At 47.7% G+C, this 9715-nt stretch overlaps 1 protein-coding gene across 2 annotated transcripts in view; it reads right to left on the bottom strand.

Annotated features, from left to right (window-relative positions):
• Window positions 1-9715, bottom strand: part of SLC25A22 (solute carrier family 25 member 22) — a 100649-nt gene that overhangs the window by 78590 nt on the left and 12344 nt on the right. Inside the window, exon 1 of one of the 2 annotated variants that reach the window (XM_019519788.1) lies at window positions 8050-8075. The exons of the other annotated variant lie outside the window; for it this stretch is intronic. The gene's annotated coding sequence lies outside the window, so the exon portion shown is untranslated. Of the gene's footprint in view, window positions 1-8049; window positions 8076-9715 lie in introns of those variants that run through there. 2 annotated transcript variants of the gene reach the window in all.

Raw genomic sequence — 9715 nt, 5'->3', positions numbered from 1 at the left:
GGGGGGGGGGGGGGGGGGGGGGGGGGACGCTGGGAGGAATACAGGAAAAAGGGGCCTCACAGAAAAAAGTAAAAATGGAGACGGTCCCGTTTCTGGGTGCAGCAAGAACACACAGGCATCTTGTGGGAGGAATCACAGAGAGAGGAGCTTGTGGTTTTTAGAGCCTTCTCCCCCCAGAGCCAGGGATGTGGAAGGGATTTTTGCACAGGGCTGGAAGAATCCACTAGCTACCAAGGAGCAAGTAGGAGACTGTCCCCATAATTAGGACTCGAGGTCATCAGTCATTGCAAGATGGCCCAGAGGACTTGAAGAAAGAGTCACCCCACTCTGCATCCCAGCTCCCCCACAGGCCAAATAGGATGAGTCTTTCTTTCAAATAATGAACTGCCTCTTTTAATGGTGAGCTCTGTGGGGACAAAAGTCAACCCTTAATATGTGCAGAAACAGTGCCTGCCACTGGGAGGCTCCGATTTGGGGAGTCTCTGGGTATAACCACAACACGAGCAATAATGTCCATGGCACAACTTAGCACAGTCTAAGTCCTCTGCTCCCCGTTCAGGACGATACCAACTTTGAGACTTAAAATACAGGTGTCAATCTCTTAGTTTCTTTCCCCTCACTATAGGGCTGTGGCTAGTTAAGTACCTAGCAAACTGGTCAGATCTGGAAAGGAGACAAGTTTGACTGGGGCAATAGTAATACTTCAAACACTGACAGGCAGCGCTAACAAAACCTTGGTTGAGAGAGACCTGCAGATCCCTGGTGCCATTTCTAGGGACAGCAACATGGAGCAGTGGAAAATGAGCACAAGAGCTGATTACTCTGGGAAAGCATTTAACAAAGTAAACAAGAGATCCTGCTGCTGTTCTCTAAAACTAGACTGCGCTGGACAGCTCTAAGATAAAACCATAGCCCCAGTAATCACTGACATGGAAGTCAAGGAACAAATACTCAATCCTACCCGCCTACCTCTTCTCAAGCAATAATCCTGGTAGGAGCAGCTGTCAGGGGACAGCAAGTACTTCAAGTTTGAATATTTGCAAATGTACAAGGAGAGGCTGCTCAGGGGAGAAACACAGCCCCACCTGTGACAGGTTTGTTTTGTTTTGTTGTGGTTTTTTTGTTAAGTCACTGGCACCCATGTTACATCATGAGCGATGCTGTCAATTTAAGAGCTGCAGTGCACAATTCTGCAACCTAAAACCACTAAGCGGCCCCATTTTCTCTCTCTGCTTTTAAGGAAGCCAAGCAAGCAGGTTTTTTGTCAGCAGCTGGGAAATGAAGAAAGAAAGGTCAAATCAAGAAGTTACTCATTCAAAGCAAGGCTCTTTTGTTTTGCTCAAGGCAATTTTATTTCTAAAGGATTGGGATATCAGTAGCATTTTGCACTGGTGAAAAGCACCAGGGGTTTTGCTGACTGAGATTACTGGGCAGATCCTGCCTGAACCAGGGAAGACTTTACCTCCCTCAGATATAAGAGAGGCCACAAGTCACAGTGTTGCAGACTAAAGCCCTTGGCTCATGCAGACCAGACCCATCACAAGCAGCAGCAGGATCTGCAGACTGCCTTTGCTGGCATGCCTCAGCCCTGACCTGGAAAGTAGACCTTCTGCTTTTGGTCTATTCGCCTCCTTTGAGATGGTCAACAAGACTGCTACCTGATCCCATAATGCTGTCTGCCAGATGGACTAGAACAAGATGAGTAAACTTGTGCTTCAAGGTGTCATATGGGGGACATGCCCAGTCACTATAACCTAGATTTAAAAACAAGATGAAGGCTTTACCTCCTTACCACCACCAGAGTCTGGTAAAAGCCATCCAGGCGTGAATATTCAGACTGGTAGTCATAAGCTACCACTAAGGGTAACTGCAAATGCTAACCCTCATCAAAAGGATTTAACCCACCAGATGTAATGGCAACACCTGAGACTCTGAACTTCAGGCATTTCCCCAATAAGCCAGTAGAGAGAAAGGCATTTCACACACTTGGGTGATGGTATTGGGAAGAAGACTCACAAACACAGAAAGAAAGGGCACAACAGCTAGTGACTGAAGCTGCCCTGAGAGAGGCCTGGGACTTTGGTTCTAGCACAACTGATGCCACCGAAATAAGGAGCCCATTACATACCATCACCAAGGAGCTTTCAGGGCTCACTAATTCTCAATGGACCCTTTAAAAAAGGTACTGTAGAAAGGTACCTGGAATCTAGCACCATCTATCTAACCCCAGCCTCCTCTTTCCTTCTGATAAGTACTTTGTTCATTATCACATATTCATTTTCTGACACGAAATATTCACGTGTAGTCTAGATGGACAACAGCAGAGACGGCTTTGGTTCCTCTGTTCCCTTCTTTGCACTGTATAGCCTCTGGAGGCTACAGCCAGGGACACAACCATAAGAGGATTCCATCTTGCAGAAGACAGTTCAGCTGGAACCACACTGGGTATGCAACAGTGAGATTAGGCAAACTACTAGTTTACACCAGTAAGGCCAGACAAAGTGCAGAGAAGGCATTTGTGAGAAATTCAAAGTAAGCCATGCTAACACACAAGCTACATATTAAATTGCATAGCATGAAGTAATATAAGAAATTATGCTGATACATACACATTTGCCTCTCATTTAAGCTTTGTAAATAAATGCCTTATTTCCATTTCTCTATAGCTAAAGGATCGTCAACCGTCACTTCGATACCTGAGCATCTGCACTGCATCTCAGACATTGGCTGTGCATACATGATCAGCTAAATTAGCTTTGCAATTGGTTGCTCCATTGGCTGAAGTGCACCTAAGACACCTTGTTGCTAACTCAGCGTAACACATAGAGTTCCAACAGATCTATTAATAATCAGATTGGAAAATAAACTTCTATGATATACCATTAGTAAGGGTTCAGCATCATAGGGCCTTCAGGCTGGATCCTGCTTGTGGTGGCATGGGGGAAGAAATCAGCAGCATGCAGCTTAGAGGCATGACTTCATTCTATGCCCTTTCAGTGCCTTTTCACCACCTTTCTACCCACTATGGCACATGCCACTCACCAGTACTACCTAATTCAGCCCTCCCCATTGCCACTGGGAATCAGTGGCACACAGCTAAGGCAGTGGAAGGCCACCTGGGCGCTGCAGAGAATGGCACAGCAGCGGGGAGCAGCAACCCATGGCAATGGCTGGGCTGCAAGCAGTGGCCTGGCACTCCAAACAGTTGCTGACCCTTGCCCTAAGCCAGTAAAGTTACAAGCCATTTTGTCCCATTAATGCAAGGTTAAGTGTAAATGTGACAGGGTTGCTTACGTGGATGTATCTGCAGTAACAGAAGAGTGTGACATGTCAAGTCACATCCTATTCTGCAAATAATACATTATAACTAAACTGCCAGGATGTAGACACACATGGGGGCAGAGTCAAGGTTATACTGGCAACTGTAACAATGGCATGTTCACATACTGTGCCAGTAACCATGAAGTGAATATTCTCAGCTCAAATCATTGTATAGATTTCTTGCTAGTTTTCCATAGCTTAAAGGGTCTCACATTACTGATCAGATTTTTGGCAGGTCCAAACAGAAACTGCTCCTCGTTAACTTTAATAGAATTACACTGATATACCCCAGCTGAAGATGCAGCCCTGTGATGACAGGGCACCAGTGGGTTGCAGAGTAATTTCCAGGAGCAATTGTTTAGAAGGCCAAATAGTGGAAAGTTGGGAAGGAAAAGAGCTCTTGAGAAGATGCTGGTCTCTTGGTAAATGGTCCAGAGGAGTAAATAGGAGACATCCCTGAACACATCTCATAGAAATGCATGGGGGGGGGGGGAAAAGAGAGAGAGAGAGAGAGAGCACGAGAGCACGTCAAGAATGCTGACATGAAAATTTGGCTGGTCCCGGAGCATTCCAGGCTGGGGTTGGTTACACATTATGTCCACAGTCTGGAATCTCTTGACAGCGTAACAAAAATATTTTGAATTTTTCCTCATTGCAGAAGTAGGCCTCTGGCTTTACACTCTCTCAGAACCTAACTAAGAATTTTACTAAAGCCCTTTTAGGCCTCTCTGGCAGCACAAGGGCTTCTTAAAGCAGGTGGAAGCCTCCCCCACCCTCTCCCCCTCAAAAATACCCCTGCTCGGTGGACACTAGGGAACAACCCTACTCCCAGTAGTCCTCTCAACACCCCCAAAAATAATCAGATCAGAAACATGCCAGCTATGTGACCAATATTCTGCTTCTCAAAAGTCATGAGAAATAGAGACTGTACTAAACTAACTTTGGCCACAGAACAGAGAGGCCCTGGGAATGGCTAAAACAGACACCCTAGATATGATTATCTCCAATACCATCTCTAAATTATTACTTACAATACACCCTAGACAGAACAAGGTGGTAGTACATTGTGAAACTGGCCAGGACCTCTAGGGCAGTGTTTTGCAACCCACGGGTTGCAAGAATAAATGAAAGGGTCACAAACAAACTTTAAATATGGATCACCGAACTTTTAAAAATGGATTCCCCTTCAAAGGAAAAAAAGGTTGGAAACCATGGCTTTTCCCTTGGAGGCTATCAGACTTCCCCCCTACCCCACATGCTAAGGGGCTGGGGCCTGGGGGGGAGGGGTCAGGACTGGCCACTGATGTTTACAAGTGGGTCCTGGTACAAAAAAAGGTTGAGAACCACTGCTCTAGCACCTAAAGGGTGAGGGAGTACTAACAGGAATAGTTAGGGTCTGTGTTCTTTTGCTCTTTCATGTGGGTTAAAAAAAAGCACATGGGAAGCTCCAATACAGGGACAGGCAAAATGAGGCCCATGGGCCAGATGTGGCCCACCAGACTATTCTATTTGGCCTGTGGGGCCCCTAAAAAATTTAGAAAGCTAATATGCATCTGCCCCTGGCTACCTGTCATGCAGCCCTCGATGGCTTGCCAAAACTCAGTAAGCAGCCCTCTGCCCAAATAAATTGCCCACCCCTGTGAGTCTAATGGATAGAGCAATGCCCAGCTACTAGCAGTTGGGTGTGGGGAGGCGATCAAGGACACAGTGGTGAAGAGATTCTGCAGAGCATGGTTTCTCTTCTCTGACTGGGTGCATCTACACGTTCATTAATGCACAGTAGTTACTGCGCATTTACTATAGTACTGGCTTAATGAAGTACTAACTAAATGCACAGTAAATACAGTTACTGCACAGTAGCGCTGGTGCACTTTTCTGTGATGCTTACTGCACAGTAGCCTAATAACACTGAGCAGTATTATCATGGTTTTTGACCAGTACACTATTGTGCAGTATTATTAGGCTACTGCGCAGTATGTGTCTTGTGTAGACGTGTCCACAGTGTCCCAAAGCAAGGCCTGGGGAAGCCAACAGAACCAGAAGAGAAACCAGCTTTAACTAAAATGAGACCCAACCTTGAAGGATTCCTCAGACAGCGTCACCACAGGTGAGCACTATCCACTTACAGGGGAGTAGGTGTAGCCATATTCCACCCACCTCAATTGCCTAGTCCCATATGCTTTTTGTCTGAGATGCCTCATCAAAATGTACCATTTTTCAGCAGCTGCTGAGAGCTTAGTAATTGCCCCAGAATAGTGGGATTTTTTTTTTTATATGACAAGCCACTTCCAGAAGTTGGGATACCTTGCAAAGGGAACGTATTCTGGACCAAGACCTGTCCTCTTTAATGTCTTCATACACAATTTGGACTCTGGTGCCAGAAGCAGACTGGCTAAGTTTGCTGATGACACCAAACTCTGGGGAAGAGTTTGGTGTTGTCAGCAAACTTAGCCCAGATATGTCCAGGATAGACTCCCCCAGAGGTGGTGCAAGCACCTACTTTGGACACTTTTAAGATACACTTGGATGTTTATCTTGCAGGGAGCGATCCTTTGACCCTAGTTGACTTCCTGCCCCTTGGGCAGAGGGCTGGACCCGATGATCTTATAAGGTCCCTTCTTCCAGCCCTAATGTCTATGAAGTCTATTAAATGCCTATGAACACTCCCAGACCAGAGAAGACTGGCCTGAATTTGTACAATGGCCAGCATCAAGGCCAACACAGCTTTCAGACCCAAGACATTTTAGAGGTTGAAGCTTTTGGCATTACAGCTTGTCCTAAAGTCAGGCTCACATCCCATGTGGAATGAGCACTGTCAGACACACCGCAACCCTGTGATATACCTGCATGCTCCATCCAGGGCGGGTGAGCTATTAACATGGCATTCTCTCCTGGAGAGACTTCTCCAAAATGTCATGTTTATCCGGTTGCAGTGAAAAGATTATCCCTTGATACTGCTGGGATTTACATGTTAATTATTATCTATTTTAAAGTGTATAATGCACATCCCAACAAGATGGTTCGCTAAAGTAAGCTAGCACTAGTCCCAACGCTGAATGCTACTTCTGGTAGCAAATGCCTGTAAATGGGGTCCTGTTCACTGTTTATTAGGGATCAGCCCTCATTGTGCTGAGCTCAGGTGCAGGACATTTCCTTTTCTACTCCTCCAGCTCCAGAAAGTTCTCCCTCTAAACTATTTCACAATAATCTGCCTGAGGAACATTATGCAAGACTTACTGTACATGCATGTAACATGCAAGGCTCATAAACTAGCTATTTATTTCAGGGATTCTATTTCTCATTAGAAACTGACCTGAATCAAATCCCCAGCTCCCAAACATTGAGCACGTACAAAAATCCAATTGTTCTAGCTTGGGCCCCTTTTTAAATCTGATACATCCCAGGATAGCCATGCATAGCCAAACATCTATTAGACAAAACCCAAGTGCTGGAGGCAATTTCCATGCTGACAAGATTCCAGTCATCTGGGCTGGCCAAAGATTCAGGTACAATGTCCTCTACTGCCTTACCTGTTACATTAGTTTTTGGCAACAAGGAAAACAAATTATTCTGACAGGTGGTCAGGTATTTTTACTTCTCATAATTTAATACTGTATGGGTCCCTGGTGTCTTTTTGAAATACAGGAACAAGATTGCTAGGTCTAAGAAGTGACCATTGACCTTCCCTGTCAATGGTTCTGAGCCGGGGTGGGCATTTTGGGCAGAGGGCAACTTACTGAGTTTTGGCAAGCCATCGAGGGCCACATGACAGGCAGCCCAGGGCAGATTAATATTAATTTTCCACATTTTTAAGGGGCCCCACGGGCCAGAGAGAATGGCTTGGCGGGCCACATCCGGCCCCTGGGCCGCATTTTGCCCACCCCTTTTCTAAGCCATAATTTGCAGTTAGAAAAGGATTCAAAGCCAGGCTCCTTCTGCAAATAGTCATTGCTGGCTCTCAAAATATATGCTTTACTCTAAGGCTTACCCTATAAACAAACCAACATATGTGCACGTGGCAAGAGACTTAACATGCCTTCCACTGGATTTTAGTACAAAAGGGGACGAGGGAAGAATCTAATTTTGATTCTTGCCAGCTGAAATGCTGAAGGTAAGCGCAGCAACTGAAAAGGGAGGTAACATCCTGATTAAAGTCTCATACCCGTTTTCTAGGACAGAGGTTCTTTCAGTTAGGAACATGCTATCTCTTTGCTTTCAAGGCTATGCAGCTGAGTAGGCAGCAAGCCAACAGAGCAGCTGCCCTCTGAACTGCCTCAGTTGTATCAGAATCATAGGTGATGTATCGTTACTAGTTCAGTCCCACTTTACAGTGCTGACTTACTGGGTGCTGTGGCCATAGACATGCGTGCTTATGTGCAAAGCTTTAAATAAAGCTGGCAACTGCAGACAGATTAGCAGCAACCATGTTACTGTTTGCACAATAGTGCATCTCAGAGACTCAGGATGTTCCTCCAGTACAAGGTAGTATACAGGCACACGGTGTAGCAGGACACAATCCTTGCCCCAGAGAGCTTACAAGATCTCAGTGGGCAAGGTAGAGAAAAGAGGGATGAGACAGAGGAGGGAATCAACTTGGTTGAGGTTACAGAGCAAGTCAGCAGCCAAGCCAAGCTAAGTGCTGCCCAGTCTCCTGGTGTCCTGTGTTCTGTCCAGGGATCCATCCACTGGGCAATCAAATAGATTAAAAGCCATACCAAACAAATGTACCTGGCATCCTGATCAGAAGTTTCTTAGACTCTAGCAGAGTGCAAGACTAAAAAAAGAGGAAGAACCCATGTTGAAGAAAGGCCTGGACAGGCTTTGGAAAGTTTCACATACATACTTTCACATGCAACCACAAGCTTTAACACAGAGGGAGGCAGCATGCTGCAGGGGCTGGAGTGCAGCAATGGAGCTAAGGACACATGGGTTCTTTGCCCAATTGTATCACCAATTCCTGCCAAGATGACCTGGAGACTGTCACTTAACCCACCCATATTTTTCCCTTCTCATCCAGACAGGAGCATAAGACTCACAGGCCTCAAAGGGGTCTGTGAGTCTTAAATTTGGGCTTAAATTTGTAAAGAGCTTTCAGAAGCTTAGAGATACAGGACCTACTTTTCATCCCACATACAGACTGAGTCTAATACAGGGAGACCTCACGCACAATTGGAGCAGCTAGGCACAGATAGCACAAAGCTCTGGAGAAATCAGAGCATCACGAACACACGCACACTCCTTGAATCAAAAAGGGATAGCTACATTAGTACAGAGGACAGGAATGTGAGGCCCAGAGAGTGTCAGCTGATTTAGTTACAGCCGATTTCAACCTCACAGCTGAAATCGTGCTTGGGGCTGCATGTGAAAAAAAGACCCACAAGCAAGAGGGCATGCAGTTGTTGCCCTCTATGCTCAGGGAACGTGTAGGAGGTGGCAGGGGGGCAACCCTGAAAGCCAGGAAGGAGAAGTGGCAGGTTCCCATCCCGTAGTCTGACAGGGGAATGATACCAGACTCAAGGGCAGGGTCAGGGGAAATGCACACCCACCCACCCACACACACACACACACACACACACACACACATGTGCATGGAGGCAAACACAGAGCACAGCCTCTGCCACCAGAGCGTCAGAAGGGAGTCTCAGGAGCCCATGTGGTTCCAGCTGCTCCCCAGCAAGCAAGGAAAGCCTGCGGAGGTTGACAGCAGATACACAGAGGTGGAAAAAACCAACAACCAACCACCGCCTGCACAGACAGCACCCGCCCCTGCCCACCGGTTTTTGCAGATGTGCAGCCACGTGGGTCCGAAAGGACTCTCACGATTCAGGGCACAGCGCTGAGGAAAAGCCCCGCACACTCACACACACAGCAGGTCAGCTTGAGCCCTCTCCCAGGCAAACCAATTCAGGCCTCAGCTACCCCCACTCCCCACAGGGCTAGGTGACTTCTTGAGGTCCCCCCACCTCACTTCTCCAAGTCAGCTCCAGCCCTCCCCAAGGCACAGACGCTCAGGCCCCCAGCCAAGGTCACCAAGCAAGTCAGTAGCAGAGCCAGAAGCAGCCCCTCACAGAGGGCACCACCCCTACACCGCCAAAGCCTCCCCTGCCCTCTGCCCCCCCCCGGCTACATCCTCCCTGGGCATCCACCACCCATCTCCCCGCTTGCCCCTGGAAAAGGAGCGGGGGGGGTGGAAGGAACAAGGGGGATCTGCAACCCCCCAGCCTTCCCACGGTTGGCAGCGCACAGACCCGGGGGCACGGGGGGAGGAGGGAAGCGGCCCCAGCCCGGCGCCCGCTGCGGCAGGCTCATCCCCGGGGAAGAGCAGCCCGGCCGGCTCGGCAAGGCGGCGGGAGCCACGCTAGAGACGCCCTGGGCACAAGCCAGCCCCGGCCTG

Source organism: Gavialis gangeticus, unplaced genomic scaffold, assembly GCF_001723915.1.
Source record: "Gavialis gangeticus isolate Ggan-Ray unplaced genomic scaffold, GavGan_comp1, whole genome shotgun sequence".
In the NCBI taxonomy this organism is placed as follows: domain Eukaryota; kingdom Metazoa; phylum Chordata; order Crocodylia; family Gavialidae; genus Gavialis; species Gavialis gangeticus.
Note: the sequence above shows the minus strand (reverse complement) of the source record. Positions and strands in the feature narration are given on the sequence as shown.